The following is a 12,577-nucleotide window of genomic DNA, read 5'->3' on the forward strand; positions in this document are numbered from 1 at the left end:
CAATATATAGTTCCTGCTTTTAAGGAGCTCTTATTCTAATGGGGGAGACAATACGCAAAAAGTTGGATGTACAAGAGTTGTACTCTGAGTTAAAGACTTCATCCTTCTGGGTTTGGGCCAAACCAAACACACTGATGGCTATTACTAAGTAGACGGTCCTGCTAAAATGGTATTGCCTTTGAAGTCAATCACCATGTTTTGGATCTTTAGGGTTCTAGACCACTACAATCTGTGATCATTCCATATGGAGGAAAGAGTGCTGTCATTAAAAAAGATCTGGATTCCATATGTACAAAAATATTCATAGTAGCTCTTTCCATGGTAGCAAAGAATTGGAAACTAAGGGGATGCCTATCAATTGGGGAATGACCAAGCAAGTTATGATATATGAATGTGATGGAATACTATTGTGTTGTAAGAAATTATGAAAGTGAAGGTTTCAGAAAAACCTGAGAAGACTTAGATGAACTGATGCTGAATGAAGGGAGCAGAACTAGAACAGTTTATACAACAATAATGTTGTAAGGACAGTCAACTATGAAAGACTTGGGAACTCTGATCAACACAATGACCAACCACAATTCCAGGATGAAACATGCAATTCACTTCCATATGGAGATGATGAACTCAGAGTACAGATCCAAATATATATTCTTTTCCTTCTTTTCTGAGGGGGATGGGAGGAGGGCAGTTGAATTGGGTGAAAGTAGGATGTGGTAAATATGGTCATTTGTTTTGTGTGATTATACATATTTGAAATGAACTTGGTTTTTCTTGCCTTCTCAATAGATGGGGGAGGGGAGGGAAGGGGAGGAGAAAGTCTGGAACTTAAAATTAAATTATAAAGAAAGATCTGGGTTCAGATACTGCCTATGACATGTATTAACCATATGCTCCAAGATGAGTCATTTAAAAATCCCTAACTGAACTTAGTTGTTTCTTTAATGAGTTTCACAATGAATTTGAGATTTTAAGGAATAACCCTTTGTTTGGGGGTATCTAAGAAGCAAATCTCCATGAAATATGGGTATGCCCACTGGCATTATACAATTCAGGCTTCAGATGTGTTTGTTCTTTAGGATGGCTTTTCTAAGAATCTGCTACCCCTCCCTCAGGTCCATAGAGGAGGAGAATTTCTCTCCATTGCTCCTCACCCCTAAAGGAATTGATCATGATGATTTTCCTGGAGCAATAAGGACCAAAACGGAGAAACCTTTCTGGGGGTCAGCCCCTGGGGTCCCACCTAATCCATATGATTCCTGAATTTTAGGAGTGGGATGGGGATAGACAGGTATATATTATTGTTCTAGTGCTATAGATTCAAGAGCTAATTTTAACTGAAATTTACCTGTATCACATTCCCTGATTCAATCTTTATGAAGCTTTATGACACAAAATCCAATTATGCTATTTAAGTCCTAGGTATCAGTAAAAAGTATGTCCCTGAATTGGTCCCAAGGGATCTTTCTATCTCTGAAAGGCTGAGTCAGCGATGGTAGGCAGCCCATGGTATGGGGCTTTCTCCAGTCACGACAAGTGTTTATACATTGAGCACCTCTCATGGCCTCAATTCTGTGCTAGGCATTGTGAAGGAGGGTAGGAGAGAAAAAGTTTTGACAATTGATATGTAAGGTTGGCTGTACTTTTCTGTCTTAGAGGCATCTCAGTGGAGAATGCCAGACCTGAAGTCAGGAAGACCTGAGTTCAAATCTTGCCAAGGATGCATACTATCTGTGTGATCCTGGGCAAATCACTTAACTTCTGTCTCAGTTTTCTTGTCTATAAAATGGGCATCATAATAGCACCTGCCTCCCAGGGTGGTTTTGACAACCAAATGAAATAAATGTTTAATACTTAGCATAGTGCCCAGCACATAGTAAGCACTTTATAAATGTTAGCTATTCTTATTATTAGTGTCACAAAAAAGCATAATTACAAAAAAAGTTATCCTTGTTAATTGTTTTCCTTTTTGGGAGGGATGGGGTAGGTTGGAGAGAGGTCTGGACTTGGGATTTAATTACTATAAGGAAGCCTGTGTAGAAATCCTCTTCAAAGTGTCAAACTAGCAATTATCCATAACTTAGTTAACAAGCATTTAAGTGTATAATAATATACATGATATGTAATTAATTACATTAATTTGATAAACAGATACAAATCTAAATTCATTAGTTAAACCAGTATATATGCATATATACATACACAGTTTTATATACACACACATATATGTATATATTTATATACATACACATACACATATATATGTATATGTAAAACCACATATGTATACATGTGTATGCCCTTCCACCCACCTCCAATTAATTATGACTTCTTGGAAGGCAGAAATTGCTTCATTTTTGTTTATTTCCCATGCCTAGAACAATGCCTGGCACAGAGTAGGCATTTAATGTGTTTGTTGAATTGAATGGAATTGAACTGAATATCTTTACTGTTTCATCATTTAGGCTTCATAATTAGAGGCTGAGACTTTGTCTTTTCTAAAGATTCTGCTCTCCTTGCGTACCTTGCATACTTGTCTGAGCCCAAAAGCTACTTAAATGTTTTGTCATGGTGTCACTGGATCAGCAGGAATGAATATACTAAATAAATAAAACCAAGCTTTTTGTTTTCAACAAAGGTCTTCACTAAAAGCTAAGATAGGGAAAGATCCTTGATTTTCCTATTACCCTGTATTCCCGTTATCTGTTGTAACTGATGCTTTCCAGTAGAATTGTTATTTGTATTTAAAAATTAATTTCCAGGAAATATTTTCCATTTGTGGGCTGTCCATGTTAATCAGAAGGGGGAAAAATCCTTGCACTTTAATTCCTTTCTATCTTCATCATTTGCTTCAAAAGCAGAATATGTTGTCAGACAAAACTTTTAATATTTAATGTCTCCTTTGTCCAAGCCTGTATTCTTACCCCATAAAAATGACTCTTTGAAAAGAGCCAGAGGACTCTGGAACCAGCCACTTCTAGTATCTGTGCACTGAGACTGACCAGATGGCCAATCATGCTCAGGGAACTCCTTGGTCTGGGGGGAGGGAATGGAAAGGAGAACCTCACACACTTTGGGAGTGAGTAGAATTCCAAAGACATCTCCCTGCACCAGTTATTGGGGTCTCTGGAGAAAGGGTGGCTTCATATGGTGAATGCTGCTGGATCTGCCTGCCTCAGCTCTCCCCTGAATCCAATCTATTCTTCACTCAATCACTAATGTGATTTTCCTAAAGAAATCTTGACTAGATCGTACACCTCGTCTCAATTAATTTCACCATGTCCTTAGTACCTCCAGGATAAAATACAGAATCATTTGTCGCTGTTTTCTAAGCTCTTCATAACTTGGCCCTTCCTACCTTTCCTGTCCTCTTAATCTTGACTCCCCTCTTGCTCTTTAGAATACAGTGACACTGGCCTCCTGGCTGTTTCTTGAGCACAACATTGGATTTCTGACTCCAGGCCTTTTCGCTCGTTGTCTCCTATGCTTCATTTGCTCTCTCTTCTCATCTCTTTTTGGTTTCCATGGCCTCCATCAAGACTCACCTCAAAACCCACCTTCTACAGGTCCAACATCACCCACTGTGGTGTAGTGGATTAACTTCACGGACTGAGCACAAATCCTTCTTCGGACGCCCACTAACTATGTTCTCTGTTTACCTCAGTTTTCTCAGCTGTAAAATGGGGATAATAATAGTACCCACCTTCTAGGAGGTTGTGAAGATCAGAAAAAATACTTATAAAGCACTTAGCCTAATGCCCGACACATTATAGGCACTATATAAGTATTAGCTGTCATCATCTTCGTCATCATATTTACTTCCATGTCATCTTTCTCATTAGCATGTGAATTACTTGATGTGAAAGATCACACTTTCACCTTTCTTTGTACCTGCAGGACTTAGTGTGGTATCTGGCACATTGTAAGGACTTAATAATGCTTGTTGATTGACTGAATGTGATAGCACATAAGGTTATTGTTCCCATTTTGCACATGAGGAAACTGAGGCCAACAAAAGCCTTAGCAACTAATTACACAACTAATCTAGTGGCCGAACTGGAGCTTGAACGCGGATCGTTAGCCTACATCTCCATCAGATGTTCTGGGTCTCTATATTTAATCCAGCCTTGATGTGCACAGAAGAGGACACATTTTTTATGATGACTTTGTTGATGGTGACATTTCATTTACTATGGGGAAAGAGGAGTTCTGAGTCTAGGCCCACCCCTAGAATAAAAGGAAGAGTTGATGGTGAGATCTCCTTTGGATTCCAGGTGCAGAATCAAAGGATTTAAAACAGGGAGGATCCTTAGGGAACATCTAATCCAACTCTTACATTTTACAGCTAAGGAAACTGAGCCCCAAGTGGTCAAATGATTCCCCATGGCAGGAGCAAGTTCTGCTATGAAAGCTGGGGTATTTTTTGCTTTAAAGACAATGAACACCATCCTTGACCTCCTTGGGTCAGGGAACGTAGATGTGGAGCCAATTACAAAAGCCTATGAGAAGGCACCGCCGCGTCTCCAGCTGCTCAAGCTGTTCCTTTCCTTCAAGGTCCAATGCAGGAGCCTTTCTCATGAAGCTTCCTCTGATACCCCACCCACAAATGGTGACCTTTTCCACCTCCAGTTTCTCCTCTCTATTCTACTTATTACACTCTTCTTTGTATAAGGCAATGTTCCACAACAATACTTCCATAATTATGCAGGGTCTGGGATCTAGTCCTAGACATCTCTACTGAATCAACCAATCTAAGACATTAACCTAAGTGGGAACATCCTGGTTAAGTGGAAAAGGAGCTGAATGCTTCCAGTCTTTGGGTGAAATGAAATGATGCTACATAGGAAGTCTACTGAGATTGGTTAAGGAGACTCAACCATACATACCCTATGAGAAATGCTTACTCCGAAGGAATGTGATACTGGAGACACAGGATCTGGGTGAAAATCCCATCTCTAAATGTTTGCTAGCTGTGGGATTTGGGGCAAAGAACTTAACCTCCCCAGACCTCGTTTTCCTCATCTGTAAAATGGGGCTTTGGATTGGATGACCTCTGAGGTGCCTTCCAGCTATAAATATACTCCTGTAATCCTATGAATAAATAATGGTGAATTTTCAGCCATTGGGCACTCTGTGGGGAAGAGTGTTGGGAGCAAAGAATCCTTCCTTGTGGCCCTCAAATTCCTGAAGATGAAAGATTAGATCTGGTTTGGTCTGTAAAGTACAAAATAAAAAAGCTTCAGTGGTGATTCATGTTTTTCAATCTATTCTACTGCCATTTGAACAATCATGAAGAAAACAATCACATAATTCTGCACAGAAGATAATGTATCTTGTTCTTCTGAATGAGAACTTTGCTGCAACCAAGAAAGACGTTTATATAGGAAATCCCAGTTGTAAAAGAAACAATCACAAATGGAAAATCAACACGCATGAGAGACTTAACTTCTTATTTTAAAGTCCATTGTGTTATGACAAAACACAGATTGTTTTTCCAATAAAGTTTATCGAAGTTAAAAATAATAGTCATTCCCCAAATGATAAATCATCAAAGGCAGTTTTTAGAAGAAGAAATAAAAGCTATATGCAATGATATAAAAAAAATTCTTTAAATCATTGATTAGAGAAGTGCAAATTAAAACAACTATGAGATATCATCTCACACCTACCAGTTGGCTAAAATGACAGAAAGGGAAAAATGACAAATACTGGAGGGGGTGTGGGAAAATTGAAATACTTATGCATTATTGGTGGAATTGTGAACTAATCTGGAGAGTAATTTGGAACTATGGCTAAAGGGTTATAAAATGTGCCACTGTTTCACAAGGTGATAGGAGAAAAAGGAAAAGAATCTATACGTTCTAAAATATTTGTAGTAACTCTCTTTGTAGTAGCAAAGAATTAGAAATTGAGGAGATTGAGGGAATGGCTAAATAAGTTGTAGAAAAGATTATGATGGAATACTGTAGTGCTGTAAGAAATGATGAATGAGCAGGTTGGTTTTAGAAAAGCATGGAAAGACTTGCATGAGATAATATGGAGTGAAATGAGCAGAGCCAAGGGAATGTTGTATGTGGTAACAGCAATATTGTTGAAAGAGTAACTGAGAACGACTAAGCTGTTCTGAGTAATATGAACATTCATATGAACTACCACGGATTTACGAGGAAAATGCTGTCCTCCCCCAGAGAAAGAACTGAGATGCAGAAGTATGTATTGTATGGTTTCCCACGTTTCCCAACATCGAGTGGTGGCCTTCTATAATGTGGGGTTGGGACGGAGGGAGGGAGACAACTTGAAACTCAAGATATAACCAAAAACAAAGTAAATTTAAAAAATAACAGAATCCATTCCCAATTGTCTTTGCTAATGGAGAAGGTGAGAAGCCGCTTCACAAGGGCATAGAATCTCAAGGGTTTAGAAAAAGTAGCTGGGGAATAGTGGAACATCATCTGGATTAAGAGTCCAATGGCCCTGATTCAGATTCTCACTGCAACGTTAATAGTTGTGTGACCTTGGGCAAGGTATTCACTCTTTCTGAGCCTTACTTTCCTCATCTGTAAAATGGGGTTGATCGCACTTATACTACTCGCCTCAGAGAGTTTCTGTGAGGATAAAGTATGGCCATATATGCAAAGAGCTAAATAAATGCTGTTGTAATACTAGATAAATATTATTGCCTCCAACAGCACAAAGCCTCCAAGATGTTGTTTTTATTTTTACTCAATCTGAGACATGAATCGCCACTATAAAGAATGCCTTCCAACACAGCAGTGAGGCATTCGAGGGATCAGGTTATGAATAAGCATCCTCTTCCAGGATGTTTTCTTTTTAAGTGACATTTATATATGTACATATACATATATATATAAACATATGCATATACATACATATTTTTTTAATGAAAAAGTAGTATGACTAAATGGATAGAAAGACTGACTTGAATCAGGAAATCCTGGGGTGAAAGGCTGCACATCATCCTGGCTGAATAACTTCCAGCAAGTCATGACTGTTCAATGTCCCAGTCTGCTCTCTGAAGCTATAAATTCTAAACAAATTATAAATCTGCTTCAGTGGAGAGAAGTTTTAAGCTAGGAGTTGCCTACATTGATGAAATAATAGGTCAGAACGTGTGTGTACACTAATTTTTACATATTCTTCAGTCTATTATCAGAAACTTTTAAAACCAACTCTGTCTCTGTCTCTTCCTCTTCCCTCCTTTCCATCCCTCTTTCTCCAAGGGTATCCCAAAAGTCTTGGGACACTTTGTATAATAACCTATACGCATTCATCCTTTTTATCATACCATGCTATGAAAATGTTTGTTTTATTCCATAAATTTTTACAAAAATTTTAAAATTACAAAAATAACTTACTTGTATATAGTTTATACATTCTATATTTGCATAGATGCGTCTTTCTTTCATGTAATTTTGGTAACCAAAAGGGGAGTGAGCGGGGGCCCAGCCTTTATAAGCATACTTCTTTTGGTCCACATACTCTGTTCCTTCTCAACTAAAGGCAGCTTGGTCTCTTTCCTTGGTGATTTCACTATGAGATAATCAGTGTTGTAAGCATCTGAGTTGGGCTTTTTCTCCCATTCACCCCCTTCCTTCCCCCATCCAGTTGACATAAACCCATGGCCCTGGTATACTTCTCTTTCTGTTGTGTCTATACTTGATTTCTTAGGTATGCTAGAGATGGAACACATCAGACTGTGACTGTGACCCTGGGAGCTTCTAAAGGTCAAGAAAACAAAGCCAAGAATTAGAATTCATGACAGAATTTGCAGGTAGTCAAGTCTGGTGAGGAACAAAGAAGTTCTGAGTGACTTGCTAAACTCAGTCCAGCAACGAACAACTGGTTCTACAAGCCAGGAAGTTATTTCATCCATCAGCTATACCTCATTCCAAAGCGAACTCAGTGGGGCAAAGGCTTTGTAGCAGCCCCTCTCCCTAGGGACCAAGGTCATATAAGAAAGTATAGGACCTCTGATTTGGAAGAATGTCTTTTCAGTAAATATCTCTTTACAGAAGTTAACTGATGTTAATTATGTAAGTATGTTAAGAAAGTAGTTTTGTAAGTAAGTTATGTAAGTGATGTTAATTGGCTTACTGGAGTACTAATTACTGGTCATTGATTTTGGGGGGACTACACCTGAATGGGATTGGGGGGGAAGGGGTTGAGCCATTAGCATTAGAGGAGAACCTTCACTGCTCCTCCTTGGGTGTACCACTATAATCCTGGGAAAGAGATATAGCAGAGACTAGTAGCAAATCCAAGGCTTCTTTGTGTCTTCTATGTACAAGGACACTCCAAATTATCTAATGCTCAGATATCCAACAAGAGAATAGCTTAACCTTGGCTCTTTCCTGCTGTGTGCTCTTCACATCATCAGTGCATAGCAGGAGATGCTCAGGGACCCAAGCGAAGAGCAGTCCTAGACATAGGGATGCACAGAGACTAGGAGTAAGAGGAAGGGGTGTGTGTGTGTGTGTGTGTGTGTGTGTGTGTGTGTGTGTGTGTGTGTGTGTGTGTGTGTGTGATGGGCACTATGCATACCTACAAGCTTCATGACCATGAGATCACCAAATTCCTCCATATCTCAAACCTTTTAAGGACTATTGTGTTGTGGGAGTAATTAATTTTCCTCCCCCCTTTCCTTCATATTATTACACTGGATTATCAGAGATTAGAAGAGTTTAGAAATTTAATAAAACAGGGCTCTCATGAATTTTTTGCTATAGCGTCTCCAAAGCCAAATATAATTCTATTTGAAGGAAACAATCACAAAATTCTACAAAGGAATTAACTAGGGTAGGGTTTGGCTTCCTATACTCTAGAATGTTGGGAAGGTATGCTTCTACCCTCCCATGGTTCAGCGACACCTTCCCCTCTCCCCATCACCTTGCCCCTAAAAGTTCTTCTTGAACCTTGTAATTGTTTTGACCCTGTCCCATGTTCAACCTTAGGCCATCACCCCAAAGGTCTTGTTACTGTGCTGCTACTTGATCAGGGCCCATCTTGCCTGCCTCCATCAGCCCCTGTGGAGGTGTGGGCTGGACTCTCCAGGAGACAGATGACCCTTTCTCCCAGTCAGACTGTATACCTTGTCAGTCTATCCTCTGAACCACTCTCCTCACCCCCTGTAAAATGATTCTTACCTCAAATTAAGGCTATGGTTATTTTATACTCAGTTGAGAAAATGTCCGATGAATGGAGACTTCTGGGAAGCAGCCAGCTTAGTTGGATAGGCATGGCACTCTGACTCAGAAGATAGATTTGGTTTCAGTCCCAGCTCTCATAACCGCCTGGGTCATTCTCTTAGAATTTTAGTTTATCTACGGACAATGGGGATAACAATATTTACATCTCCCAAAGGTAGTGATAGTGGTGAGGAAAGGACTTTGTGAAACTGAAAGGTCGCGTATATTTATACATACATATATAAGCTATTATTAGGCTAGGCCCTCAGTAAATATTTGTTTAATGTAACCACAAGTCTTACTAAGGCTAAGGATAGTTTGCAGCAAAGTTGGCAAAGTTTGGATTTAAGGCTCTGCCTTTCCTTCTAAGTGGATACCGTGCCAGGTCTGGAGTATAAAAGACTCGCCTTCCTGAGTTCAAATCTGACCTCAGCTGTGTGGCCCTGGGCAAGTCACTTAATTCTTTCTGCCTCAGTTCCTTTATCTGTAAAATGATCTGGAGAAAGAAATAGCAAACCACTCCAGTATCTTTACCAAGAAAACCCCAAATGGGATCACAAAGTGTCAGATACAACTGAAAAACAACTTTCTTTCGGGGCCTGAGGGTTCTGCCCTCCTAGGTTAGCAAGCCACACTCCCTCTTCTCATACCCCAAGCCTTTCAGGACAATCTGGGCTAGGCTCCACCCCCCCCCCCCCCCCCCCCCTTTGAAATGAATGTGTCCTTAGGATATCACTGGGCCAAGGTGAAGATTAACCATTCGGATAAATGTATCTTCAGGACTCTCTCTTCCCTTCCCAGATAACTTTGTCTTTGGGAATTCAACGTCTCCAGCTTTCTTTCTTCCTTGTCTAGATCAAAATAATTTTATAGGCAGGAATTTCAAACAGTTTAGGAAAGGAGAGGCCCACCTGGGCAGACTGATTGAGGACCCTTTCAGAGGCTTTATGTCAGGTTATCTAGCTAAAGACACTACCCACTGCGCTTTAAGGGAGAGTCAGGGGGCGGAGTGGTCTATATACTGCAAAGTGAACTCTGAACAGGAGAACAATTCATATAGTGAATCCAACATATTTTCATTCATTCATTACCTTCATATGTTCACTGGATTTTCAGGTAGAATTTCTGTACTTTCTATACAACCTCTGAGGCTTACCATAGGAGGCACTCCTCTAGACATGGAGTCAGGAAAATCCAGGTTCGAATTCTTCCAGTCACCAGCTGTGAGACTTTTTGGAAAAGCCTTCAATCTCTCTGTGCCTTAGTTTATTCATACACAAAATAATAGCGTTAGACTTGGTGGGTCTATCCCTGTCAGGTCCAAATCTATGATCCTATAAATATTTATTGACTGAAAGGTCCTACATAGATATGTCATATACCATATGTTCTCTACCAAAAAATGTATCAATAAATAATTTTTTTTAAAGTGGCTGGGTTTTATTTAGGGGAATTTTTTCTTTCTCTTTTTAAATTTGCTATCGTAAGAGAAGATGGTCTAAAAAGGAGTAAGAGAAGGTATACAGTGGAGAATATAGGCAATATAAAAATATTAATAAAATTTTATTTTAAGAAAAAATAGTCAGTGACAGTTCTCTTATATGAAATGTGCTGCTGCTCCCTCTATGATTTCTGCCCCCACACACTTCTAGTGCCCAGTCTTCTGGGCTGTTGTGAACTGAGGCAAGTCTGACTATTGTGACTCTAGCCTTGCTGGGAAGGGAAAACCTCCCATCTGGAAGTCTAGCTAGATAACTGGAATTGGTTTGTCTTTTCTCATCTCCCAGCCTCAGCCTCCACTGGCAGAACTGATTCTGCCATCAATATGGGCCAGTCTTCAGTCTCTCCATACCTACTGGCTCCTTTTATGCTGCCTACAAACACTCTCAAGTCTCCCCTGTCCTTAAAAAGCCCTCACTAGATCCTACTATGCCCACCAATCATTGTCTGAGATTTCTCCTGTGCTCAGCTACACTTGAAAAAGCCATGTACACTTCCTGCCTCCACTCCCTCTCTTTTCACTCCTTGATTCTCTGAGTCTGGCTTCTGACTTCACCATTTAACTGAAACTGCCCTCCCCAAAGTTACCAGTAATCTTTTAATTAGCCCAATTTAACAGCCTCTTCTCTACATCCATCCTTCTTGCCCTTAGACTGAGTCTGACACTCTCATGCTAGCCATCACTCTCTTTCCTTAGATACTCTTTCCTGTATTTTTCATGACCCTGCATGCTCTATCTTCTGCCAGACTGATGACTCCTCCATCATCTTGGCTCTATCTTCATTCAGATCATCCCTGGTAACTGTAGATATTACCCAGGACTCTGTTCTGAGCTCTCTTCTCCTTATCTCTCTATACTCTCTTACTTGGTGATCTTATAATCTCTTATAGGTTCATTCATTATTTCTATGCAGATGATTCTCCAGATCCCTATCCAGCCATAGTTTCTATCTTGAGCTTTTTACCAGCAGCCTGTTGGATGTACAAACTGGATTCCAATAGTCACCTCAAACTCAACATATCCAAAACAGAACTCATTATCTTTCCCCCAAAATTTTCTCCACTTCTGAATTTCCCTATTCCTGTCAAGTTTGCCTCCATGGTGTCATTTTCAACACCTCTCTTCCTCATCATACATATCCAATCAGTTGACAAGTCTTGAAATTTCTTTCTTTGTAACATTTCTATCAAAAAAGTCTCCTCTCCATTCATATGGATACCACCCTAGCTCAGTCCCTAATCACCTATTGCCTGGACTACTGAAATAATCTTTTTTGTTTTTTTTTCTTTTTTTAGGTAATTTTTTTTTGCCTAGTTACATGTAAAGACAATTTTTAAACATTCATTTTTTAAAAATTGTGAGTTCCAAATTTTCTCTCTCCTTTTGCTCACCTCCTCCCTCCCTGAGACAGAAAGCAATTTGGTATAGATTATATATGTTCAATCATGCAAAATTTATTACCATATTAGTCATGTAGTGAAAAAAGTCACAAAGAAAAAAACACTAAAAAATATAGAAAGTGAGAAATAGTCTGCTTCCATCTACATTAAGACTCCATCAGTTCTTCCTCTGGAGCTGGACAGCATTTTTCTTCATGGGTCCATTGGAATTGTCTTGGATCACTGTATTGCTGAGAAGAGTGAAGTCATTCCCTGCTACTAATCTTCCGTATTCTCCCTAACTTACACATCTCCCCTCAATCGATCCTCCACTCAGCTGCCAAAGAGATTTTCCTAAACCTAAGCCTGACCAGAGCCCTTGAGGCAAGGGGAAGATAGTACAAACTACTGGCCCAACTGTCTAGAAGGGGACAGCAGGTGCAGGGCCCAACTTGGTTGTACCTATTTTTGTCTTTGCCCGTTGTTTTTGA

The sequence above is a fragment of the Notamacropus eugenii genome, chromosome 6, assembly GCF_028372415.1.
Source record: "Notamacropus eugenii isolate mMacEug1 chromosome 6, mMacEug1.pri_v2, whole genome shotgun sequence".
In the NCBI taxonomy this organism is placed as follows: domain Eukaryota; kingdom Metazoa; phylum Chordata; class Mammalia; order Diprotodontia; family Macropodidae; genus Notamacropus; species Notamacropus eugenii.